Source organism: Zonotrichia albicollis, chromosome 1 (genome assembly GCF_047830755.1).
Source record: "Zonotrichia albicollis isolate bZonAlb1 chromosome 1, bZonAlb1.hap1, whole genome shotgun sequence".
NCBI classification, from domain to species: Eukaryota; Metazoa; Chordata; class Aves; order Passeriformes; family Passerellidae; genus Zonotrichia; species Zonotrichia albicollis.
This window is the reverse complement of record NC_133819.1, coordinates 101,160,174-101,172,206: the sequence shown is the minus strand read 5'-3', so window position 1 is coordinate 101,172,206 and position 12,033 is coordinate 101,160,174. Positions and strand designations below refer to the sequence as shown.

The 12,033-nt window shown below is 38.2% G+C and overlaps 1 long non-coding RNA gene across 2 annotated transcripts; it reads left to right on the top strand.

Annotated features, from left to right (window-relative positions):
• The first annotated feature begins 1,699 nt into the window (after window positions 1-1,699).
• Window positions 1,700-11,783, top strand: LOC106629372 (uncharacterized). Of its 2 annotated transcripts, XR_003380297.2 has the most exons (6): window positions 1,700-1,854; window positions 3,155-3,213; window positions 3,769-3,886; window positions 3,970-4,052; window positions 8,449-8,526; window positions 10,590-11,783. It is a non-coding gene; the product is annotated as an uncharacterized LOC106629372 (long non-coding RNA). The 2 variants fall into 2 exon arrangements; XR_012581926.1 differs by lacking the exon at window positions 3,970-4,052 and having other exon boundaries at window positions 1,705-1,854; window positions 8,449-11,783.
• Window positions 11,784-12,033: the final 250 nt, after the last annotated feature.

Below are 12,033 nucleotides of genomic sequence, written 5' to 3'. Positions count from 1 at the left end.
CTCCCCCGCCCAGCCTGTTGCTGCTGGGCGGGGGAGGGGCCGGCCATGCGGTAGGCCTGGGGCCTGGACAGAGATGGGGTTGAGGGGGCTTCGGGGGGCTTCGAGGATGGAAGGGTGGAAGATCCCAGAGAGTCAGCCCTCGGGCAGCCAGCCCCCCCAGGAGAGCAGCCAGCTAGGAGGAGAAGGAGGGAGAGTGCCCGGCCGGAGCGGCAGCGTGTGGGCAGCGTGCGTGGGAGTCGCTCCGGACCGACAGAGACTGAAAACTTTTAACCCTTTCTTGCATGATTGGGGCCTTGCAAAAATGCTAATCCTCCTCGAAGCTGAATAAGAAGGGAGATAAGAGATGAGATGTGGAGATGATTGGATGGGGAGAGATGATTTGGAGTGGCCTTTTGGCTGGACTTTTCTCGTGGCTATGGAGTCAGTTGTTCCTGTGACACAGACTGCATTTAGGGGGAGGCAGTGCCTCAAAACCAGGAAGGTTCTTCGTGAGGACCCCCCGGCCCCAGGGGGTTGGAAAAATATGGGGGGGACAGATGTCCCAAAAGCAGAGACTGTGCCTTTTTGGAGTGAGACAAGGCATCCTTGAAAGACAACCCTAAAAGCAGCTCTGGCCATGCGCAGTGGTGAGAGCACTGGGCATGGAAGGACGATGTTACAAGCGGCAGAAGGACTTTTTTTCCGGGCGGTGCCGAAGTGACAGAGAAGCACACGAGGTTTCAGTGTGTTTCCAGGAGAAGCCTATGGAACGAGAAGGACTCCTTTCCTCTTCATGAACTGATGTTTGAGTATACTAACGTGTGGGGCCAAGGCTGGGCAGTTGTTTTGGGAGAATGTATTGGATTGGGAAAGTCAGGTGGTGGGGGAGGAGGAAAATGGTTTTTTTTTGTAAGGTTTTCAATTCTTTTCTTCTTTTTCCTTATGGTCTTTCCCTATTTTTCCTGTAGTTTAAGTAATAAAGTGTCTTTTATGTTTAAGTTGGAGCCTGTTTTGCTTATTCCTGGTCACATCTCACAGCAGACACCAGGGTGAGGCATTTTCATGGGGGGGCACTGGCTCTGTGCCAGGCTCAAACCATGACACTGTCACTGCTGACAGTATCCTTTTTTCTTTCTTACTGGTAAGAATCCTCATCTAGAGTCTATTCCCCCTGGTTCAGCTCTTCTGCTGTGCTATCTTTATACCTAACATGTGATACCTTCTTCTCCTTCATTCATTTCCCACTTCCATCTTAGTTCATCGCCTGTTACTTTGATTACCTCTCTCATTCTCCAGTGTGCACAGCTTTCTACATTTCACAAGTGCAATTTTTATCTGCTGCCACAGCATCAGATAAAAGCAGGAATGAGGTCAGCAGCTGAACTGCTGTATCCTGTCACTAAATCACTCGTGTACCTAATTTTCACTTCTTGAGATATCAGAAGGGTAGGAACTGGAGCTGAAGTGCCATTCAGACTTCCATGGCAACCTCTAATAATTTTAATTGGTTTTGCTTTATTTTGCATTGAATGCTGGAGGACGTTGCTATTTTCCTTTAAGCAGCTGAAAAGAGAAAGATCCAGATCTTTTATTTTTCTGATACAATAACAATTTACGCCAATCCCTAAACTCTTGAAAACAGGAGTTTATAATGTCACAGTCACAGATGCTTAGTGGTAGAAAGAAGAGGAGTGGTTGCCATGGAATCAGGGCAACTGGCGGGGAAGGTAGCTCACTTTTTAAACTCCCTGGCAGTGAACACGTAGAGCCAGCAAGTGGACAGCAATGCTGGCAGACATTTATCTCTGCACAGCACTTTGAAGGGCTGCGTGGAGGCTACTGCTGTGACCCAGCACTGGAAAGTGGGATAGCCAGGTACTCAACAGCAAGGGGGGCAGGGTGGAGCAGGGAGATGGATGATGAACAAACATCTGGATTTCATGTAGTTTATGCATTTGTGGTTTAAAGGGACCAAGTCCTGCTCTTTCTTTCCCCACAGAGCAAGTGCTAAACAGAGCAGGAGGATTGTTTATATTTTCTGACAGATGAACTAAATAACCTACTCTCTATCCAGCAAAGCATAATGTTCATGCTATCAGCAAGACAACAGCTGACTGAGGGGCTAAAACTCGTCCCATTTTCTCTCTATAAAAAAATCTTTGTAATAATAATTTTTCACTATAAAAAACTGTATCATTAAACCACTCATTTTATGTTATTTTGAGAGCAAACAACATCCAACATAGCTGAAAGCCTGGTGGGTAAGATATTTCTATGAGATGTGAGAAACAATGGGTCTAGTCTGGGACAAGACAGAGCAGGAACCTGAAATTTATATTTTATGTGTCAGCAGTGTGCCTTTACCCAGGGGCTTGAGGGTCAGCCCCTCCCATCACTGCTGTCATGGGATGAAGGACTCTCAAAATAATTTGTGTGGGAGATACAGTGTGAGATGATGAAATTTCACTCAAGTTAAAGCTGCTTTATTGAAACTGAGCATGGCAAAAAAAACTTAATAAAACAAGATATGGAAATTCTGTTAGTTCCAGATAACAAAAAAGGTCAGTTGTTACTCACTTATTCCTGGGACTGCAAACAGAAAACTTTTGAGCACAACCTTTTTCATGCCACTTTCTTGTTTCTCCTTCTGGAGGAGTAGATAAATGGAGGTGTTAAGAAAACAGTAGGAGCCGCAAATGTCCTTTGATTCAAGAGAAGATTCTTATCAAATCTGCTCACTGCCAATACAGTCCAGAACTTTTCTACTATAAACTTAGAATTCATGAGTGAACATTACACAGAAAATACAGTCATACAACTCCATTTTTTTTGTGAACAGCTCAGAAGATTTCTGCCATTTCTGACTAGAATATGGAATGCACTACAAGAATTACCAAGAAATTCTAAACAATTACATCTTTTATCTTTCTATAGATGCCATTCATATTTGCTTATCAATTCATTAAAAATATAATGAAATGCCACAGAATTTTTTCTTTTTTTGAAAAATCCAAGTGGTTTAACTTAATTTGATTCCACGAAGGAGTTTTATTAAACAACATTTAACAGAGTTATGAAGTGAAAAATAGATCCATCTTTTGTTAGAACTAATATTTGACCCAGGTAAATAGTATTCAAAAGTAATCTTGTTTTCCCATATTTACTTTCTTTTCAGACTCATTCCACTGTTGGCCTGCAATTTCTATTTTAATTATTTTCTTGGCATGTTTAAAGGTAAAACTTTCTTAATTTTATGTAGGATTTTTCTGCACACTTTTCTTCAAAAGGCTTTTGTTTTCTGCGCCGAGTTTTAAATTATAATTCTCAACCATGACTAGGTCTTCTAGCTAGTATCTGGCAAACTCTTTGTTTATGTTCATAATATTTCAATTTGTCTTCATGTTTAGTAGTTTTTTATCCACATAAGCAGTATAAAGCTGTCAGACCCGCTTACATTCTGTAGAGCTCTGGATGGAAGTTCATTAGACTTACATATTATATCAGGGCCAAATAAGAGAGAATTTAAAAATCATGAAGAGGAGAAGCCAGCATGTGGCAGACAAACCACTAAAGCCTTGTTCCAGCTCATCAAAAAGACCCTTAGTATTGGCAGACCCATCTGAGTGGCAGCAGAATAACATCTTTCAACAGCTAGCAGCCAGAACATTTGTGCCAAAACCCAACAAAATACTTGTATTCACAAGCCGTCCTTTTTAACATCCTCCTTGTGTGTCTACCAAATAACAAGCAATAACGAATATTTACTATCTTTTATCTTCCAATTTGCAGTAGTTTTGTCTCACCAATTCTCCCACTGCAATCTGACCATGTCAATGGAAAATGTGACTCTATAAGCAGAAGGAACAAGTAAAGTCTGGCAAGAAAGAAAAAATAAAATAGTGAAATGGTATGATGCATGCAAAAACTCAACTCATGGTATTTTTTAAATCATGTTCTCCATCTTTCATTGCATTACTGTATCTCGTCTAGAATTGCAATAGATCACCTTCAGTCCAGCTCTTCATGGGTCAGAGTACTCATGTACATAAGGTTCCTACATAAATGTATGTAAGGTATGTAAGATCAGACTGTCAGACTGGTCTTTGGGAGATAAATTGTGCCACTTCTTACCTGTGAAAAATGCTGTTTTTATTTGCCTTTTTCTGATAACTTAGTGGGTTTACAATATATTGGGGTGATGCTCTCTTTATTTACCATGTTTAATTTTGCCCTTTACCCTCCCCCTCATGCCCAGTGTTAAATGCACGTTTCCAGACTTCTACCAACAGCTGCTCAAATGCTTGTACAAAACTCATGCCTTCCAGGGAACCTGCGAATCTACAACAGGACAGCAAATGATCAGAATGTAGAGTTGTTACTAGAGGGAAAAATTTTGGCTTCTTTAACAAATCCCAGAATCCTAAAGTCAGAGAGAAAGTTGCTTTGATCTGGGCTTTCCTTGGTTGGTCCTGAAGGCTTTACCTAAATTAAATATATAACTTCAGTGAACATATTGCATTCTGAATACAACATAATAATTTGAGGTGTCTCATGGACTAAAGTATTTTTATAAAGCCTAGAATGATGTGTATCTATGTTTTGCAGTAGCAAGCACATCATTGTTTCAGTGCTGTACACTGATAATGTTCTTTTTCAGTATGACCTGTATTTTCCAGACCATTTCTACTGTTTCTGAAGATCACCTCTGTTACATTTGAATACATTCCTCCATAGTGTTTTCTCCATGTTTAATCAGTGTGTTTTCTATTTTATGGTCTCATGTGCTAAGAAAACATTCAGCTTGTCCTCCTGAAACAGCTCTTGAACAACTGATTATTGTGTCCTTGATATTTTTATCCACCTCTTTTGGCATACATGCTCCAATTGTTCTGTTTTTGCCTGACTTTCCTAAGACAGTGGTTTGCAAAATGGTGCCTGGGGTCTCCTTGAAGAAACTATTTAATGTGTGGTGTCCTTGAGGCTGCTCCAGCCCTGTTTGGTCCTGCCCAAATGTGAGACTCCCCCATCTCAGCCCCTCTGGCCACCAGCCTCTGCCCCATCCAGTGGCACCCCAGGATGGCACATTTCCAGCTCCCACAGCCATACTCTGCCTGGACATGGGCTCTGCTGATTTAGGCCAGCCTGCATTCCCATTTTCCTGCCACAGGCCTGCTCCTGTCCCCAGGGAGATGCCAGATGCCCAGGGCTTGGGCTGCCCCAGTGCCCCCTGTCTTACCTGCTTCCACCTGGGAAGGTGGGATGGGCCCCTTCCTACATGGAACGATGGGTAGTCCCCATGGGCCCTGGCCCCACAAAGCCACTGGCACTCATAGACCTGGGTGTGATGCCCTCTTTTACTTTCTTTAAAGACTGGCATTTATCTGGCAGCTCTCACATTCCCTGTTCTAAAAACAATGGTGATGATTTCGAGGTTGCCTCAGGCACATTTATTAAGTACCTAGGAGTAAATTTTAGCAGACATGGTTGATTGGAAAACATTTAACATAGTATTCCCTAACATTTTCCCTTTTTTATTTTTATTGCATTTTAACTTTTGATGGTAGTTGACTATGTTCAAGTAAACTTTTCAAACAAAGATGACCACTAAAAGATGTTAAACATTTTTACTTCTGTCACCTTTTTGGATCTTTGTTTCATGTGTCAAAGGATTTCCATCTCTTCTGAGTCAGAGTGGATCAACACGAACCAGAAAGAAAGGAGAAAAGTCTCTTAGAACTAAGTAGAGGATCTCATGACTGGGCATTATTGAATGAGAGCACATATGAATTGTTGCTCCATAAAAGGATTGAGATAATTGACTTGGGTGCCTTCCCAAACATTGTTCTTCCTTCCTTTTTCTGTGTCTTCCACTCATACACAAGAGACTCCAATGTCTAGTTTTTATTTTCAAATTCTTTTTGAATTGCTCATAATTTGCTGATCCACACATAAAATGTCACGCTGAACCTTTAAACTCCTTCTAAACTGATTTAGCGCTCAGTTATGTTGGATACTTCAGCAGAAAAAGTAATCTGAAATCAAGTGAAATTTTGATGCAAAGTGTCTTTTTAAACAAAGCAAAAAAGCATCATAACTGAGATGAATGATATGGATTGTCTAAGAAAAAAACACAACAATCTCTGAGTATTTATTATTTCAAAAGAACACAATGTAGTTGAAGTAATTATCACATTTCAAAGTGAAATTGAGTATTTTTCAATGATTTGATATTTAGGTACAATTCTTGGATTGAAAATGGATATTTTTATCTTTTTTGAGGAGGTGTCTAATTTCACATAATTTCACATCAATAAAACAAGTAAAAGGAGCAACTTTGAATTATCTTGGAACTCAAGGGATAATTTCTCTCCAAATGCAGTTAAATCACATATATTTCATAAGATGCTGTGGCCAAATAGTAAGAAGTCTCATTAATATTTTGTATTTCAAAGCCTTGTGTGTTTGCAATGTAAGCAATTAAAATGTTTAAATAACTTTAATATTAGGACAGAAACTGGTGAAATCAAAGGATTGCAAAGTCAAAGATGACCCTCTTTTTAATCTTTAATTTTTTCTTTCTTCTTTTAAGTACAACCTTAGCTCATTAAAGAAATCAATACACTCCAGGCATATGGCATTATTTGTGACTCATACCCTTCCCATGTGAATGAAGAGATGAGCATTGGCTTCATTAGACTTAAGGTCAGAGCCTGCGTACCATATAAACTGTTTGAAGACATGACTCCAAGCTATTCTCAGAGATTTCCTATCATTAATGGCAGTGGATTTGCAAGGATAATTATGAAGCAATATATAGGTGTTTCCATTAGCCCTGGCTAGTCCTGTGTGCAGTAGCTATTCCATGGTAGAGTGTAGCCCTCTGCATTTAGTTTGGAGTTGTGTTGACTACAGGCTCCCCATGTCTATTATCTCATGTAACACTCATCAAATTGTTCAAGATACCCAAAATATGGAAGTGTGTTTTATGGCACTTTAAACAATTTTCTGTCTTCATTTTTCATTTTGCCTTTTGTCAGTCGGTATTCATTGGTCACTTGGCCTTCACTAGAGAGGGTCTTTTAATTCCTAAGAAGTTCAGTTGTGCTTATCAAGAGGAAAGATGTGGCAATATGTGGTTTTGTGTGAGACAGTGTGAAGGTTTTAATGAAGTGATTAGAAGACACCCTAAAAGGTTTTAGAACAGAAGTGTGACAAATGGAAGAGAAATGGTCCACCGTTGGTTTATGATAAGTTCCTCTTCAATACTACTCTTATTTTTCTGTTTTTCCACCATCCTTTCAAAGACAATAAATAGACAGAAACATTCTAAATCCAATGTTTCCATTTTATTTTATAGAACTTGAAAAGTTTTCTTGTCTAAAACTCAGATGACACGTCCCCAGCCTGCATTCTGTCCAATTTGCCATGCCCTTTCCCTTCGGTCTGATAACTCTATTAATTAATCTTTATTTGTTAAAATCTTATGTTAAGAAGACAGACTCTTTTCACTTAAATATAGGTTTTTTTGCATTAAAAAATATCTGCTCTGAGATACAATGTCCTTCTGATCATCTGGTGTGTACTTGCTGTTTTGTTCCTCTAAATTAAAATTTCTTTGCTTGAATATTCTTACAATAAGACTTTTACCTCTCTCTCCCTTAAAAAAAAAAGAAGAAGCAAAGACAAGAAAATTAAAAAATTGAGCCAATGACATTAAAATATGCTTTTTGGTAACTTTTAAAATTAATGTTTTCAGATAGACATTTCATTTGCTTAAGATTTAGAGGGGAATTATAAAACCATAATTGTGTAATGATTAGACAGCACTATAAACTAAATAAATATCAACTGATTATTAAAAACATTCTTTGTAATACTAGCGGTTAATCCTCTTTAATGTGTTTTTAATAATAGTTTTACATTTAATGTAGGATGAATGACTTATTAAAAGTAAATTTTATGTGTTTTATATTCTCCACATATAGCATTAAGCCATTAGCACTAATGGGATTTGAATGGTATTGAGTTCAGGATAGCCCCCAAGTACAAATGTGGGAACCTTAATTAAGTTTTTATTAAAATATTCAATTAAATGCAATGCTAGATTATTAAGATATTTTTGCATATTGTTTAATGTCAGTTAGTTATTAAACATTTTCACAGGCTTCTGAAAATGGTCCTAGAGCATGCTGATAGCTAAAATTTATATGAAAAATGTTGATGATCAATTTTCTAATCTTGTGGGCAAAATTGGGTTTTAATGGAAATTCTCTAGCTAGCTGTGATGCTGAACTGGAAGAGAAGCTAATGAATAGGTTAGTGAGTAAGAAGCTTAACTTGCAGAAGGAAAGTTTCATGTGGGGAATAATGAAAAAATTTCTGATTCCCAGTGCAATGAGGTACTGAAATGGTGTACAGTGTGGAAGTTTTGCAGCAAAAAAGTTACTTTGTTCTGTGTTTTCATACTAGCTGGCTGAGGAACAGGGGGACAATGAACTACTGAGATCTAAACTGGTAAACAAGATTGATTTCTGTTAAAGTCACTGGGTAAGCCATCATCCTTCCATTTCTGCCTTATTTTTATGCAATGTGGGCCATAATGACAGTTGTTATGGTTTAAGCAGGTGAATTAGTATTACTAAACTCTTTAAGAGAGTGAATTTAGACTGTGTAACTCACAGATAAGAAAGAATTCTTTTTAAGACTGTGTATGAGAAGTCCAAACTGAGGCAAATCCACTGTGCAGAGGCAAAGGACAAATTCTCTATTATAAACCTCAACAGGACATTGGAACAGAATATAAACTCAAATATTAAGTGCTGTTACTCAGACCAACAAAGGCAGAATAACAGATACCATATTATCATGTCACTAAACTAAAAAAGAAACTACTTACATGAATTAAGGGGAAGGAAAGTAGGTGATGGATTACAGTACCATTTCTCTGAGGTACAAGTATTCCATTCTATTAATGCTCTACTGGGAAGCTTATTTTAGCTTTATATAAATATGCCAAGGTAAAGGGGTTAAACCTGTCCAATGCTTTTCCCCACTGAGTTCAGAAAATGTCCATATGGTACTCCTTTCATATTTTTCCTGGACAAATATGTTTTGAAATAAAAGTTGATACTAATATGAGCTACCTTCTTCAATGATATGTTAAGCACACACTATTTATTTTCATTAACCTCAAAAGCTTCAGAAGACCATTACTTTTTACAAATTACAAAGATGTTCAGTAGCTGAATCTATTTATCTATTTATATCACACTCATTAACATGTTATCTGATTTACTTAAATTCTCCAAAGCAGTTTGCAAGCAGTAACCCCCACTGGAAATGAGTTCAGCAAGTGCTGTATAATGAATGACTCAACTCCAAAAAGCCAATAGTCCCCATAGCTACTCTGGCAAATGATGTTGCTGCACTAATTTCTCTCTTCCTGCTGTCACTCACCAAACAAAGGATGTGGTTTAACTGCTGTGCACAGCATAATAGTTGACTATTAGGTTTCCAGGATGATTGCAAGCAACCAGCAGAGAATCCAGCTTCACCTCTAAATCTGTATAGGCCCCTAAAATTTCACAGTGAAGAGGTGAAAGTCTTTTTTGCTACAGCATTTTAAATTCTCCTTTTAAAAATTCAAAGTTTTGCAGGCATGACCTGTTACAGCCTAGGGACAAGTGCGTCTTGCAGTTGAGGTGGCAGGTGCTCTTTCAGCCTCAGGTGAGGTTTGCAAACAAACTGAAAACAAGAAAGTCAGACTGGACTCCATCTTAAAGGCCAAGATAGGCTTCTGTTTTGGAGAAGGAATGAATAAAAGAACTCTCAATCATATGAGTCCCTAATGAGACAGAAGACTGTGTTGACAGATTGTGACCATCAAATACAAGATGACACTGTGGTTTGGATAACAACATAAAGGAAGTTCATATTACATTCCAGACAAATGCAATGATTTGGCAAACAGTGTTCTTAAGACATGGTCTTTTCTAATATATTTTTTCAATGTAAGCAAGTATTCGGTAAGAATTTGCAATAAAATATCTGTAAAAGTATGCAATACATAAATTAATTGCATTTCAGTGTCATATACAGTGATGAATGCATAGTCCCACCTGTGGTGTTCTGTCAGTGCTTCCTCAGAAACAGTCACTTTGTCCTCTTACAGAGAAGACAGGAGAGCAACATATTCAGGAAATGAAAGAAGTTTTAGAAAATACATCTGGCCAATGGAGAAGTAAAGGGATCAGCTTGGCCATAAATATGTCCTCCAAAGTGTTAATATCTATGATAGATATTTATCTATTATTGAACATAAAGTCTCCAAAATAATCCAGTATTCATCGTCCTTTTTATTAGAGTCTTCTTCCTAATGACTAACCCCTATTTTTCTTACTGAAATATAAATCCATTGCCTCTTATTCTATTCAGTAGTGACATGGAGAAAAGATTAATGCACCTTCTTCTCAACATACTCTCCCCTTAGCCTTTTCTTCTTTAGTCTAAACAATCCTCATAGCTTTCCTCATAGATAATAGTTTTTGATTTTTAATTTTTTGTTTATTTTTTTAAAGATTATTCTAATTGTCTGGACTGTTTCTTGACAGGGCACAAGAAGAGAGAGAGCACAAGGAAAAAAAGAAGTAAGGGCCTTGCCTTGGACAACTTGCAGACTGAATGTCCTTCTAGTATGGATGGAAAGACCTTTCTTGTAAAAAAACCGTGATATTGTTCAATCACATTCTGCTGATATTCCACACTAATTCATTTGGTAGATGGGCAAGTGTAACACAAAGATCAAATGATACCACATCACATAAGAAACCTATGTCAAATATGCAAATGCAACAATTATCTGTTTTGTTTTTCCATCTCTTAAATCCTAGATTCCCTCAGCAGATTCAAAGCATAGTCGCATAACTGTTTGAATAGCTATTCTACATTATAAGTTGACAGAATAAATAGAATTAAACAACCATACTGAGACAAAGGGAGGGAGGTTGACTAATTGCAACATTCTTCACTCCCTTAGGATTTGACATAATCCTCAGCAGTGTTGTACCCCTTGGGGAAAAAGTGGACTCATTCATTTTAAAAGAGAAGAATAAATTAAAGGCAGTTATCAATCCAATTTTAAGTTAAATATCCCAATGGGATAAAAATATGATGAAGAAAATTAAACACAAGAGGGAAATACAGTAGAATGTTTAAATAGGGAAGGGGAGAATTAATAATGAGAAGAAAATTAACTGAGATATTTCTTCTGTGATATTCACTTATGTTTTTCCCTACTGACTACATGTTACAGGTACTTTTAGGTCTACCATGCCATGAATTAGGTGAAAGCAAGGCTTGGGACATGTTATTACTACTTGTAACATCTGGTCCCTAACACATTCTTCTTTGATCAACAGTATGTCATGTGTTATAGTGAAGCAGATTGCATAGTTCATCCTTACTGAACCTTCACCCCCAGGACGTCATGTGAAAGGCAAACTCCATCTGCCTCAGAGAAATCAAAAATAATCTGAAATGTAGAAATTCACTGTGGTTATGTCAGGAATCAGTGTTACAAGCTGGTATAGGAATAAAGTATTGCTACTTTTGCAAAAGCAGATCAAGCTCTTTTTATAGATGATGATTTGAAAAATGTAATCTCTTTTGTATGAATTTTTCTCCTTCATTTCACAAGTTTTTGATGAAGTGTGCGAATTATTGCATGAACCTGGGGCCAGGCATAACATGCAGCAGGTGCTGTAGTGTCTTGTTTCTGTGATTAGATTGAACCTTAATTACACATAACTCAATAAACACTTCTCTCACAGCTTCCAGAACTTGAAGACCTGTATCCTTTCTTTCTTTTTTCCGCTCAGAATTAATTCAGAGGAAAATCCAGAGATAGGTCCAGTCCTGGCCTGAACGGAAGCCCTGATGTCTCTCTGTGTGCTGTGCCAGGCCAGATGGCAGGGGTGTGTGTGCCCCCTCACCAGTCATATGGTGCCTTCCTAGTCCAGGCACAAGCCAGGGAGAAAGCCTGGGGCTGCCCCCCTT